We start from the raw sequence: 15,131 nt of genomic DNA, 5'->3' as shown, positions 1-15,131 counted from the left end.
AAGTTTCCGGTTGTTATTTGTCCCGTTTTAACTGTTTAATTTTCTCACCTACATGTTACTGTGTGTTGCTAGTTCGGTTTTGTTTCAAAAATCGTGCTATTTTGTGAGTATTTTTGTCGACGTTCTTACCTGTGCTTGAGGCCTAGGCGTAGGCTTGAGGCCTACCGGTTCCACTCGGTGTTCAATCGTTTTTTTTTTGTTTTTTTTTTGTTTGTTTTTTCTCCCCATTACCTTCATTTTCTATCCTCCCCATTACCTTCAATTTTGATCCTCCCCACTTTCCAAACATCCCCCATTCTCCCAACTAATCTCTTTCTTATCTCAAAAAAAAAAAAAAAAAAAAAAATAAAAAAAATAAAAACCTAAAACAACAACACGCTCACCTTCTCCCGATTCTGCTTCTTCTTCTTCCTCTTAACTTCCTCCTCGTCTTCTTCCTCGATTTTTTTTTTTTTTTTATTTTTTTTTATTTTTATTTTTTTTTTTTTAACACTTCCATGACCTAATCTGTTAAACTCTCTCATACATTATTTGTAACAACAAAAACGATCTTATAATGCTTCATCTTCCTCTCTCACACATGTGGTACTCTTTACTGTTTCACAATGCACTACTCTTCTGCTATTTTAACAGACTGCTCTCATTTCGAGCTCTCCTTCACTCCTTGCCTAAAAAATCCAACTATTACAGCGCTTCTTCTCTCCATGCTCTGAATTCGCCTTCATTGCACCCATCAAGAATTGTGTTAAATCGCATCTCTGACCTAAAACTTTTAAAAACCACAGTTTGCCATGGATGCTCGCTTTCCATCAACCATTCCTTTTTTCCAAATTCAGTGCCAACTCACCCCCTCACCCCTCACTCTCACTCTCAAAGCAACCATCCCACTCTTCTCCCTCCAAGCCTCCCTCTCACCTCTCTCAAAAATCCCCCCTCACCTTTCTCCCACCTTTCATCCCCCTCACTCTTCCTTCTCAAAGTTGCCCCCCTCTCATCCACCAACCTGCCTCCCTCCACTGCCCTCTCACCTCCATCTCTTCACTCCACCTCCTCAAATCCTCAACTGCCTTCTTCCCCCTCTCTTGTCCCCCCTCTCCCCCAGCACCACAGAGCCTTTTCTCCTCATTCGGCCCCCTCCCCTCGCTGTTCTGCAATACCCCACACTCCTTCAGCAACCCTCCTTACCTGCCCCCCTCGTCCCTTGTCCTACCCTCCCCCTCCCCTCCACCTCCTGCACCCAAAGCCTCCTCCCCTTCCTCTTCATTAAAAGTGTGGACCTCAAATATCCGGGGCCTTCGCTCAAACCTTTCAGATCTTTCCATACAGGTTGCCACTGACAAACCAGACATTATCTGCCTAACAGAAACTTTCCTCTCCCAAGACGTGTCTGACTCCCAAGTATCTCTCCCTGGCTACTCCCTCTTACGGTATGACAGACCTGAGCCTCGTCCTGGTGGAGGTGTTGCTCTCTTCATCAAAGACTCTATTCCTCACTCTCCATGCACTGCTCTCACTCCCCCACACCCCCAGGAATACCTCTGGCTTCGGCTTCCCCTCCACTCCCACCTCATGTTTATATGTGTACTGTACCGTCCACCGAACAGTGATGACTCCATCTACACCTCACTATCCGAAAACATGGACCATCTTCTATCTTCTCATCCAAACTCTCTCTTCCTCTTATGTGGCGACTTCAGTTGTCATCACGCCAGTTGGCTAGGTGTGGGTACCTCTCTCACCTGCCATGGCACCTCAGCAAAAGCTTTCTGCGACTCATTGGGACTGACTCAATCGGTCAACTTCCCGACCCGGATCTCAACCAATGGTACTCCATCTCTTCTGGATCTGATTTTGACAAATTTCCCTGACAATATCTGCTGCTCTTCCTTCGCTCCAATTGGTTCTTCTGACCACGTCCTTGTTAAAGTGGACATCTCTCTGGCTGTTATCAGAGAACCACCTCACCGCCGTCGAGTCTGGCATTTCACTCAAGCCGACTGGCAGGGTCTCCGAGCAGCCATCAAACTTACAGACTGGTCTCCTATCACTACTTTCTCAAACATCAACTCATCCTGGGAATTCTTTCAAAGAAACTTGCTCTCCCTCATGCACAGATTTATCCCCTCTCGTGTTCAGTTGTCTTACCCTTCCTCCCGCCCTTGGTTCACTGAAGCTTGTGGCGAGTCAGTTGTCCTGAAACAACTTGCCTTTGCCTCATGGAAAGCAAACCCAACTGAGGGCAATCTCAGTTCTTTCCACAAAGCTCGGAACAAGTGTGTATCTACCCTCAGGAGAGCCAGAAAACAACATCTTTCTCATCTCAAGTCTGAACTCTCAAACCTCTCTCCCTCCTCAAAATCCTGGTGGCGTTTAATCAAATCTGTTTCTGGTGTATGTTCCCCCTCCATCCCCTCCCTTACCTCAAATGGCCGCACTGCTGATTCCACACGTGATAAAGCTGAATGTCTAAACTCGGTGTTTGCAGCTAAATCTTGTGTCCTAAACCCATCACTATCTCTACCCACTTTACCCAGTCGCGCCCAACTGTCCCTGGACTCTGTATCCTTTTCTCCTGACAAGGTGGAGAGCTTGCTTTCAAACCTCGAGTCAGATTCTGCAACCGGTCCAGACGGCATCAGCCCACGTGTCCTCAAAGCCTGCTCTTCTGCTCTTGCTCACCCTCTCTCTGTTCTATTCACCCTCTCATTTGCCCAAGGTCATCTGCCATCTGCTTGGAAATCTGCTAACATCACTGCCCTGCATAAAAAGGTGCAAAAACAGATCCCTATAACTACAGACCAATCAGCCTTCTCCCAATCATCAGCAAGGTGATGGAATCCATCATCGCTTCAGATATGAAATCCTTCCTCTTCTCCAATGGCTTGATTTCCAATCATCAATTTGGTTTCAGACCAGGTCACTCTACCCTGGATATGCTGCTTCTGCTCTCCCATCAATGGATGGAGGTCCTCAATGCCAGACAGGAAATCCGAGCCGTATCCCTGGACATATCACGTGCTTTTGACACAGTCTGGCACCCTGCCCTACTCACCAAACTCTCTTCCCATGGTATTCAAGGCCATCTCCACTCATGGCTCGCAGACTTCATCTCCTGTCGCAGTCAACGTGTGGCCCTAAATGGAGTTCTTTCATCCCCTCTTCCTGTGCAGGCTGGAGTTCCTCAAGGTAGCGTTCTGGGCCCTGTTCTTTTTCTGGTTTTCATCAATGATCTCTCGGACTCTCTGGAAAATCCTCTATTTCTCTTTGCCGACGACTCCACCCTCTGCCGTACCATCTGTCATCCCTCAGACCGGCAAGCAGCAGCTTCTTCGCTCACTGCAGATCTGGATAAAATCACAAACTAGTCCAACACGTGGAACATGTCTTTCAATCCAGACAAATCTCACACTCTCACTATGTCTCTTCGAAAGGACCGTTTACAAAACCCCCCCATCCACTTTCTCAACAATCCTCTGGAAGAAGTCTTTTCTTTCAAGCTTCTAGGTCTCACTATCTGCCATGACCTTTCCTGGGAAAGTCACATTTCCAACCCCCTCGCCTCAAAAGCCAGTCGCCGACTGGGAATCCCCCGTCGTGCTAAGTCCTTCCTCGGCCCTCTTGAGCTCCTGACCACTTACAAAGCTTTTATCCGTAGCCTGATGGAGTACTGCTCGCCCTTTTTGGCCTGGTGCTCCTGCCTCCCACCTTTCTCGGCTTCACGCTGTCGAAACCAGGGCATTTAAGATCATCGGCATCTCCCGCAATGAAGCTGAGTCTTTGGGCCTCTCACTCAATCACCGCAGGTTGGTCGGTGGGCTTTCTGTCTTCTACCGACTCCTCTCCAGCCTTGCCCCCCCTGCTCTCTCTGCGATTTGTCCCCACCACATTTCCACAGGGCGCTCAAGGTCCGCCAACAACCCCCTTCTGGTAAAACTACCAAAATCACGAATCACTGCTCATCTTCACTCTTTCATTCCTCTTTTTTCCCGCCTTTGGAATAAACTTCCTCACTCTGTTCTTTCCCATTCTTCCCTCCAGGCTTTCAAAACAGCTGTTCACCACCACCTCTTATCTTCCCCCATCCAAATCCTCGATCTTTTCTACCCCCGATAATCCACCCAAGCCCACTTCCTTCATTTCTCCTACTTTCCTTCCTGAAAGTCCCTGAAATGTCCATCTTCTCCTCGCCATGTTCCCCGTCCCATCCCCATCCCTCTCCCTTCCACAATTCACCTAATGTGTCTGCTCCCCACTGTTTTGTCCCTTCCACTCCCGCCCCTCTTGTCTCATGCCTCCTTGCTGTGAGTTGTGTGTTAGCTCTCATACGAGCCTCGACCAAGGTATACAAAATATATATATATATATATATATATATATATATATATATATATATATATATATATATATATATATATATTGAGGTCACGTGGCTACCTGAGGTCCTCAGCTAGTTAACATCCAGGTCCTCAGAAAGTTATTTCCTTCAATGCATGTCCAGGATAGACCCATCCCCATGTCTGGTGGGATTCTAAATGTGATGCGTTGAGAAGGGTAAAGAATAGATTCCCTCTCTTATGGAAAGCTTTTTCTCTTGACGACAGACACCTTCATGCACGTTGACACCAATTTCTTTCACCGACGCCCGCCATTTCTCCTCAATGTTTGGACACCCCATTCCGCAGCTCCATGGACGGTAACTGGCTTTTTTTTTCATACGGGCTGAACAGTGAGGTAATACTTGTTGTTGACAGTTTTATGAGCACTTTACGTTTGTGCTCGGTGATTTTGACAAATGGCTGCTTTTTGCTCGCCCAGCACCACAGACATAGCCTCATGAGCGAGCAATAACCGCAGGACATGCGGGTTGTCATGGTAATGGTGCGCAAATGGGGCGGGCTGGATTTGGGGGGAGTCTGTGCCGCCGAGACAGGCGCCTCTAAAAACAGGGAGAGGTCTGTTCTTGGTGGAGCGGCGCGCGCTCGTGTCAGTCGACAATGAGTGAGGCGCGGGTCAGTTGACAATGAGTCAGTTGTAAGTCAGTTGGCGTCAGTTCATCAGTGCCAGTCAGACGGCAGCTTCGTCATTTCCAGTCAGATGGTTGTGCACGCCGTGTCAGTTAGATGGTTGGCTGCTTCATCGTTCCAATCAGATGGTTGTGCGCACCATGCCAGTCAGGCAGTTGGCTGCTTCATCGTTTCCAGTCAGACGGTTGCTTTGTCCATGCCAGTAAGACGGGCGCTCTTGGCATACCTGTTTATTGGGCGTGACGTCGACTGGCGTTCAAGCCTGTTACCGAGTGGGTGCACGGCAAGGCTTGGTGCTTGCAACGGACAAGGCAAACTCACACATTTCAGGACGTTTTTATTTGATGGAAGACTTGTCTTTGGTGAGCAAGACGATTCTTCTTCCTCCCCTGAATGATCTGCTGGGTATCCTTGTCTGTGTTTAGTTGTTAAGTTAGTCAATCCCCGATACGCATCTGCTCTTTGTCTCTTTTCCTATCACTTTGATTATATATATATATATATATATATATATATATATATATATATATATATATATATATATATATATATATATATATATATTGTTACGGATTCGCGCCCGCCGGCGTGCTGACGGCCACGTAACTCGAATCGCGGCACGTCGCCCACCGGACGGACAATCCAGTCGTGACCCTCTCGGACTAACGCCGGGAACCAGTCACGGGTGGACCTTTCGGTCTCACCGCGATCGAGCCAATCAGCCCCCGCGTGGGATAGGGTTGCTCGCCAAATTAGACCTACCTAAGTACCCACACGGAGGGTAGACCGGGCGATCGCACCTCGCCGCAGGTCGACTTCGGACACGGGCCACTTAAGCGACCCGTTCCGTACTATCGGGATAACCGAGCGGTGTTATTCGTCGACCTCGACGGTTCGATTAATTATCGAGCGTATTCAGCCCACTACCAACCCTTTACGTGGAGCAAGATGAGGATTCAATGAAAGAAATGACGAAGCGAAGCGGGAAACAGTTCAACACAAAGCACATTTATTCGTGATGAACGGAAAGCACACATATTCAATTCCACCAAAAGCACATAGAAAAGAAGAGAAACACAATGCAATTCCACCAAAAGCACATAGAAAGAAAAGAAACACAATGCAATTTTTACACAAAAAGCAAATGCGACAATGCAGATCTAATACCGATTACGCGAGCACACGGCAACACTTATACAATTTTACTTCACAGACGGCGCCGACAACACATACCCAAAACCAAGAAAAAGAACACCCTCAAAGATGAGGCGGGCCTGAGGCCGAGACCGGGTCGGGCCTACCCGTCTGGTGATGAGACGCGGAGTGGCGATGGTGCCTCAACTCCGCGGGCCTCGCGGGCAGTGTCTGGTAGGGGGTGGGAAAGGGGCCCCCTTGGTCACACTATCTCAGCGCGGGGGGAAACAGGAGGGGGGTTGCTGATGCTCGGGGTATAGAGGATTCCTACTCTGCCTCGAGTCCCGCGACGAGCGTCTCCACCTCGGCCAGGTCGCGCCGTCGGCCTCCCTGGTGTGCAGCTCCCTGCACGACGCGAGCACCCCCTCGTCTGCCGTCGCCGCCTCTCCACAGCTCCGTCCCCTCCGCTCCGACTCCAACGCACACGACGACGACCAACTCCTTCTTGCTTCTTCTTCCCAACTCCACCGCCCGCGAAGTCTTAACTATTATCCCACTTGACTGACGAACGCGGTCGCTTATATAAGCCCCGTGGCTTCGCTCTCTCATCTTTGACCCCCTCCCTTCAACCTTTCACCTCGCTCCCCATTGGCCCGAGAAAAAGTGGGCGTGAATGCTTTTTGATCCAAAAATTTGCATATAGCGATCGCCCTCCAACGCCCTGGAGGCGGGGCCAAATCGCCCCTCGCTCACCGATTGGACGGAACAAAAGTGGGCGTGTGTCGTTTTTGATCCGTTTTTGAAGTGGAAAATCCGTGGTTTTGTACACACTGTTCGGCGCGCGCCCTGCACGAGTCCAACACCGGTACCCACAAGCGGCGCAAGAACGGTGGCGATGCGACGGTTGCGAGGTGTGACGTGAAGGTCGTGGCGGTTGTGGTGAAGCGGCGTTGTGGTTGGTGGTTGATGTTGTGACTGGTGGTGGTAACAATGGCGGTTGGTCCAAAATAAAGATAGTAAAAGAAAAACGGCTATCCTGAAGAGTCGCAGCACGCATAAATGACATGTATTCCCACTAGACAACGGGTTTGGGCCTAACTACACATATACTTACCGAGATATCTCACCTAAGGGACCTGAATGGTGGTTTGCGAATTTGGTAACCACAACAATATATATATATATATATATATATATATATATATATATATATATATATATATATATATATATATATATATATATATATATATATATATATATATATATATATATATATATATACATGATGGTGGAGCGTTTGCTTTGATTATTTTTGGTGGGGTGGTTCAAAGGTTCAAACTCCGTCCAAGTTATACCAAAGACTAACAAAAAAAATAATCTCACACACACACACACACACACACACACACACACACACACACACACACACACACACACACACACACACACACACACACACACACACACACACACACATATTCAATGAGTATGCTTCCTTGCTTGATGCTCAGAATTTAAAAGGATGGGGCACAGACAAACAATGCTGGGAAGGCAATGGCAAACCACCGAGTATAACCCTTGCCAATGAATTGCTTTGGCAGCACCAAAGCTCGATATCCTAGACAATTCTGTCTGTTGCTGTGGCTGTACAGTGACTGGGATATGCAAAACCGAAACCCGCATATTCAAAAAATTCCTGCACCTTCATGAGTATGGTTCATCAAAATCAAAAATCACACACACACACACACACACACACACACACACACACACACACACACACACACACACACACACACACACACACACAGACTTTGAGACCTGGGAGGGCTCCTTTCCACCTTCTGAAATCTGCATATGGAGATAACAACCAACGACAAACACACACACACAAACATTCATTGAGTATGATTTTCATCGGCTACGTACTCTTTTATTAACCACGGCTTGACTCAAACTGTTTGTGCAGGTTAATCGGAACACAGATAGGTGTAGTAAAGCAGAGATCGCTGACAGAGAGATGTGCAATTGTAAGGAAAAACAAAACATACTTTTTGCTCGTTTGTGAAAAGCATCAGAAACAGTAATTATAGAAACACTTGCACTTGTGTGACGTCTCAGGAAACAAACCAGGCAGCGTTATTCTGCTGATGAAGGAAGCCAAAGCTTTCCGTTTCTTGAGACGCAGAGAATCTCAATTTCAGCAACTTGCAAACACAATATTGCATCCCCCGTTTTATCCGGAAACCAAACAACCACACGCTTACCCTGCAAGTTCCCAGCCATGCTCAGCCTCTGCCTGACGGGCATGTAACGGCCTTGTGATAAACTGATGGGAATCGGACTCTGAGCGATCTACTACCAAGCAGATGAAGTTCAAAAATAACACATTTTGCAGAAATTGAATCAAAATGCTGGTCGGACTGCAGGATCGACCTTGGAACATACTATCTATTTCAGAAAGCTTGGATGCTTCTGGTGATATGGCCAACTAAGCAAGATCCATTAACAGATCCACAGCGAGTTGTGAACTTTCTCACTGGCAGGCTGTGACCTGGCATGTGACAAACTATTTATTTTTACGGTTCATCAGCCTGGAAAAAAAACGCTGGTGTTTGTTGGGATGTGGCAAATTCCAAATGATATTCTGATCAGTGGAGCACTGTGTTCTGCTCGGCTCTCGATGATGCATGTCCGACCAGGTTGGTAGCGTTGACCTTAAATTGGATATGTTGCTGCTGGAGCCAATTCTGTACCTGAGACATGTTATGGCAGGATCTGATACCAATTCCATAATATTGTTCTGCTTATCAAAAATTTCTAATATTGAAATTTCACTTATCAAAAACAAGTAGATTTATAATCCCTGACAGTACTAAGTCGTTACAAAATGAGTGATGAGAGATTTTAAAAACAATCAATCAGTACCATGGATTTTTACGAGCCAGACAATGGCACTTAATGACTTGATTACTATGGCAGGAGCTGGGATGCTGTTTCCTCCCGGGGGTTAAATGGGACTTGCCTTGGCTTGACTTGATTTATAACTCTACCCTGGGTGTTTAATCGGAGTGATACCGTATGCTAGAAAGCCCAACTGCATGCCAGGTTGAACTTACATGAACTCAGTAAAGAAAGGCTTTTGATGTGTGCAAGGTAAAATACTCTGTTGAAAAGTTTAACTGAGCAGGTAAGCCAGCGCAAAAATATAAGCGTGTCCACACTCCATATTACAAAGGTAAGTTATCTCACATTGTCGGCTGAAAAGGAATGCTGGACCGTACTCCAGGCTGAAAAGGTAAGACTGCCCACACTCCCGGTTACAAATGTAAGCTACCACACTCCAAGCTGCAAAGGTAAGCTTGCTCGCAGTCCAGATCAAAAAGGTAAGACTGCCTACACTCCAAATGACAAACATAAGCTCACAAAGGTAAGCTATCTTACGTGACAGTCTGTAAAAGTAAACAAGATTTCATTCCACATCACAGAGGTGAGCTCGTCTTCACTCCAGGTCACAAATGTAAAGCTGCTTATGCTCCAGACGGCAAAGGCAAGCCATCCTACACTTCAAGCTGGATTTAATGTAAACTAGCTCAATTTCTTTGGCCATGAAGATTAAACTTCTCATATACTACAGGCTGCCAAAGTATGTTAGCCTGCACACCAAGCCACAAAGGTAAGTCAAGTCTGCACTGTAGGCTACTACGGTAAGATAACTTTACACTCCAGACCACAAAGTTGAGATTGGGTATGAAAAAGAAAGGCAATTGAAAGGAAAAATATACTGATTATGGAAAATCACTTTGAAACTCCAACTTTAAATATATATAACACTAGCAGGGGTACCAGCATTATCCGTTGCTTTTCTAATCCTGTTGGCATTTTGAAGAAATCAAATTTAGAGTTTTATTTTTATTTTTGGGGGGGGGGGGGGCCTAAACACTTCCCTACACCCACTAAGGAATGGGGTCGGGAATCATTTAATAGTACCTTTCACATAGCTACAAAGTCTTTGGCACTCTTGAGTGCTTAAAAATTTAAAATATATATATTATTTTTTTCAAAAATTTCACTTTCTTTGCCTAAAACACTCCCGGATCTCACTGACAAACCTCTGAAAGTTTGACAAGGATCAGTTTGGCCATCTCTGAGAAAAATGGCGACACACACACAAATATCTCTCTTATAGTTATGGATAAACGAGATTGGTTATCATGACCATTTCTGTATTTTGGTCACAGAGACAAAAATAATTGGTAGAATTCACATTGAGGGTCACCAGATGAACCAAAAGACTGCACTGATAAAAAGGTTGAAAGGACAAGGAGCAGCCTTTGTGAAGATTTGATTAAAATCCCAATGGAAACCCTCATATTCAGACTGCATTGCCTTTACAGTGATCTCAGACTCACGGAGCCTGTTCACAGCACAGGGACATGAAGAGACTTTGTTGGTTACAAAGACATTAGAAGATGACAGACAAATCACATGTTGCACGAGATTTGAACCTGGGATGAGATGAACTGTCAGATGAGAACATCAGACAGAGCAACTTATACTTCTCTGTTTTGTACATAAGTAATGTCTATTAAATCATGGATGGAAGTTTGTCTGAAAACCAAGTTCGCTAACGTCCCATAATTGCCGGTACTCGTCCGTCGATGCTCTCCCTCACACACCAGGTGTAATGCATTCAGCCCAATACATAATGCACAGGGAGCAGGTTTGACACCATAAAGAGGGAAATCAATCAGGCAGACAAAAATCATTACGCACCTGATTTACGTACAGGGAGAGAACAGCGCACGTTTTATGGCACAATAAGATAAAAGAGCTATGTCACAAGTCAAGTTAATATTTCTTAACTAGCTGTCTGCTTCATCACTCGTGTGTTCAGCTGAGATGATGTTCCACCATTGACTGATTTCTGGCCCACCTGATTCGTAGTCTGGAATTGAAGGAAGCCCCAGAGAGTTCACTTCATGTATTTGAGAAAGGATATCATGGAATATAGAAAACAAAGGATGGACAACCTATGACGTAAGACAATAAAGACTCGTGAGATATGACAAAAAGTTCCTGCACCTTATGCACGTTTCCAATTTGTGCTCTTGTGAGTGGGGAAATGATACATCTCCAGGACCTGAACTTCAAGCTTTTAAAGCATTTGCAAATGAAACTAGAATGGCACTCGGTAGCGCATATCTCGGCCAGGCTGAACAGTTTACGTTTTGTATCCCACCGATAGGCCAAATCTGAATCAGGGCCTGAGCCAAAATAGAATCGGCTTGTTCTTGTCACCTACCCAACTCATCCACCAAGTTTTGTCATAATCCGTCCACAAGGTTTTGAGTGAGATATCGTACTATGTATCGTTTTTGGCCCCATCTCTAAATGGTGAAAAATCACTTTTTAAATGTCTCTTCAACAACAAAGTCTCTGCCGAAAGTACTCTTTACCACTCAATAGATACATTCAACCTCCAAAAGCACTCTACCACTCATTACATATTATCAATTTCCATAAAAACTTCTACCACTCATGACATACTTTAAACTTCCATAACAAGTTCTCCCACTCATTACATACATTCAACTCACAAACACTCTTTGCCACTCATTACATCGATTCAACTTCCATAAGAACTTCCAGCACACTCATTACATCCATTTTACTTATAAAAGCACTCTTTACCACCTTTAAATATATTCACCTTCCAAAAGCACCCTTTCCCACTCATTACATACAATCAACTTCCAAAAGCACCCTTTAGCCCTCCTTAGATACATTAAGCTTCCAAAAGCACTCTCTACCACTCCTTCGACATAATAAACTTCCACAAGCACTCTTTTCCACTCATTACATTCATTGACATTCTGAAAGCACTGCTTACACTTATTAGATACATTCAACTTCCAAAAGCACTCATCAACACTCATCACATACATTGAACTTCAAAAAGCACTCTTTACCACTCAGTATGTAACATTCAACTTCCAACAGCACTCATCACCACTCATTACATACATTGAACATCCAAAAGCACTCTTTGCCACTCGTGAGATACATTCAACTTCTGAAAGAACTTCTACCAATCATTACATCCATTCAACTCACAAAAGCACTATTTACCACTCGTGAGATAAATTCAATTTCCAAAAGCACTCATCACCATTCATTACATGCAATAAATTACAAAAGCACTCTTGACCACCCATGTACATTCAAATTCCAAAAAGCATTCTTTACACTTCCAAAAGCACTCTTTACCACTCATGTACATTCAAATTCCAAAAGCATTCTTTATACTTCCAAAAGCACTCTTTACCACTCATGCACATTGAACTTCCAAAAGCACTCTTTTCCACTCATGTACATTCAAATTCTAAAAGCATTCTTTACACTTCCAAAAGCACTCTTTACCACTCATGCACATTGAACTTCCAAAAGCACTCTTTTCCACTCATGTACATTCAAATTCCAAAAGCATTCTTTATACTTCCAAAAGCACTCTTTACCACTCATGCACATTGAACTTCCAAAAGCACTCTTTTCCACTCATGTACATTCAAATTCTAAAAGCATTCTTTACACTTCCAAAAGCACTCTTTACCACTCATGCACATTGAACTTCCAAAAGCACTCTTTTCCACTCATGTACATTCAAATTCTAAAAGCATTCTTTACACTTCCAAAAGCACTCTTTACCACTCATGTACATTGAACTTCCAAAAGCACTCTTTTCCACTCACAAAAGTAATTTTTACCACTCATGTATAATCAACTTCCAAAAGCACTCGTCATCACTCATGAGATACGCTCAACTACCAAAAGCACTCTTCACCACTCAATACAATCAACTTCCAAAAGCACTCCACCACTTTTGTGGTGAGGTGGTGGACTGAGAGTGAGGTGGTGGACTGAGAGTGAGAGTGAAGTGGTGGACTGAGAGTGAGAGTGAAGTGGTGGACTGAGAGTGAGAGTGAAGCACTCTTTATGTGAGAGTGAGAATGAGAAATGAGTGAGAAAGTACTCACCACAAACTACTTTTTACCACTTATTAGCTATGATCAACCTCCAAAAGCATGCTTCGCCACTCATTTAATAATAATAATAACTTCTGAAATCCCTCTTTACCACTCATTAAATACATCCAACTTCATAAGAACTCGTCACCACTCATTACATACATCCAACTTCCAAAACACTCCTTACCACTCCTTAGTTAGACACAATCAACTTTCAAAAGCACTCTTTACCACTCATGAGATACATTCAACTTCCAAAATCACTTTACTACTCATGAGATGCATTCAATTTCCAAAAGCACTCTTCACCACTCATGAGATAACATTCAATTTCCAAAAGCACTCTTTTCCACTCAGTATGTAACATTGAACTTCCAACAGCACTCATCACCACTCATTACATACATTTAACTTCCAAAATCACTTTTTACCACTCATTAAATACATCCAACTTCCAAAAGCACTCGTCACCACTCCTTTGGCACAATCAACTTCCAAAAGCACTCTTTACCACTCGTAAGATGCATTCGACATCCAAAATCACTCTTTACCCCTTATTACATACGATCACCGTCCAAAAGCACTCTTTACCACTCATTAGATAATTCAACATCCAAAAGCACTCTTCACCACTCATTCTATAACATTCAACATCCAAAAGCACTCTTTACCACTCATTACATACAATCACCTTCCAAAAGCACTATTTACCACTCATTAGATACATTCACTTTCTATAAGTCTTTACCACTCATGTACATTCAACTTCTAATTTAAGCAATTTTACCACTCACAAAAGCACTCTTTACCACTCATTAAATACATTCAACTTTGAAAAGCACTGTTTAATACTCATGAAATACATTCATTTTCTAAAAGCACTCTTTACGACTCACAAAGCACTCTTTAACACTCGCAAAAGCACTCTTTAACACTCATTAAATACATTTAACTTCTAAAAGCACGTTTTACCACCAAAAATATGTTATTGTTGAAGCAAAGTCCAAACTTACTTTTCAGACTTTAAAATACCTGAACAAATTTAAAACAAGACAATGAGCATTTCGCTTCTACATGTGGATTCAATGACAACAAAAACAAAATCATCGCTCCTCTCAAAAATCCATAATTACATCAATCATTCGCAAAAAGTGAGGCAATAATTAGCGAGGGAAATCACAAAGTAACAAATACCTGTCACAGATGGCAACTCTGTCACAATTCAGCACCTGTTTATAAACTCGTATGGGAAACCCTCCCTGGGGGTCAGGCCCAAATCGGGTCTTCACTCCGTGGATGTGAATGTGAGCGTTTTCCCGGCGGTGGCGGCTCGCACAGCGCAGAGCCACTGCCGAGGAAAGTTGAGAAACGCGACTCAAACAAGCCCTCTCTAGACCTACATCCTTCCTCACTGGCTCCTCGCCAGATAGCTTAGGTCATCCCATCAGGCATTGCTGCTTGAGCTCTCCGCCCTCTCCCTCCTTCCAACCCTTCTTCGCAAATGCACCCACAGCCATTCCACCCTCCCCTGCGAAGTACACCCTCCACACCCTTGGCCCGGATTCCCCGACTCTCTTGTACTGTGGTCATGCTTCCAGCCAAACGCACGCACGGCCATGCCCTCCCTCCATTCGGTCCCGGGTGATGTGACGGAGTGTCAGGCAAAGGGAGCGGAGGGAACCTCACCCTTGGTCCTGGCCCCTTGCCACGGTGGCCAAAACACAGGCCTCGGTAACCAGGCGGCGTCTCGGCGTGCTTCGAGGGATGGATTGGCCAAGTAAATACAAGGATAGCCTTTGGGTACTGTGGTGCACAATCCGCAGGATTACCAAGGCTTTGGTCACCTAATATTGAATGTCGATCCAAATACAGAAGATCTCTAAGTCCATGGGTCTGTGCAGGAAGCATGGATGGTGGAAGCATCTTGTGAACCTTTCGCTAA

At 44.6% G+C, this 15,131-nt stretch overlaps 1 protein-coding gene across 4 annotated transcripts in view; it reads right to left on the bottom strand.

Moving 5' to 3' along the window:
• The window catches only part of LOC147030268 (cyclic AMP-responsive element-binding protein 5-like), a 135,577-nt gene extending 120,662 nt beyond the window's left edge, over positions 1-14,915 (bottom strand). The window contains exon 1 of one of the 4 annotated variants that reach the window (XM_085874164.1): positions 14,384-14,915. The gene's annotated coding sequence lies outside the window, so the exon portion shown is untranslated. The remainder of the gene's footprint in view (positions 1-14,383) is intronic. The other 3 variants (XM_085874163.1, XM_085874165.1, XM_085874162.1) reach the window with 3 other exon arrangements.
• Between the last annotated feature and the right edge of the window lie 216 nt (positions 14,916-15,131).

This window comes from Eptatretus burgeri, chromosome 3 (assembly GCF_056783735.1).
Source record: "Eptatretus burgeri isolate ZD-2024b chromosome 3, Ebu_testis_v1, whole genome shotgun sequence".
NCBI classification, from domain to species: domain Eukaryota; kingdom Metazoa; phylum Chordata; class Myxini; order Myxiniformes; family Myxinidae; genus Eptatretus; species Eptatretus burgeri.
The sequence above is the reverse complement of the archived record's forward strand: the minus strand, read 5'-3'. Positions and strand labels throughout refer to the sequence as shown.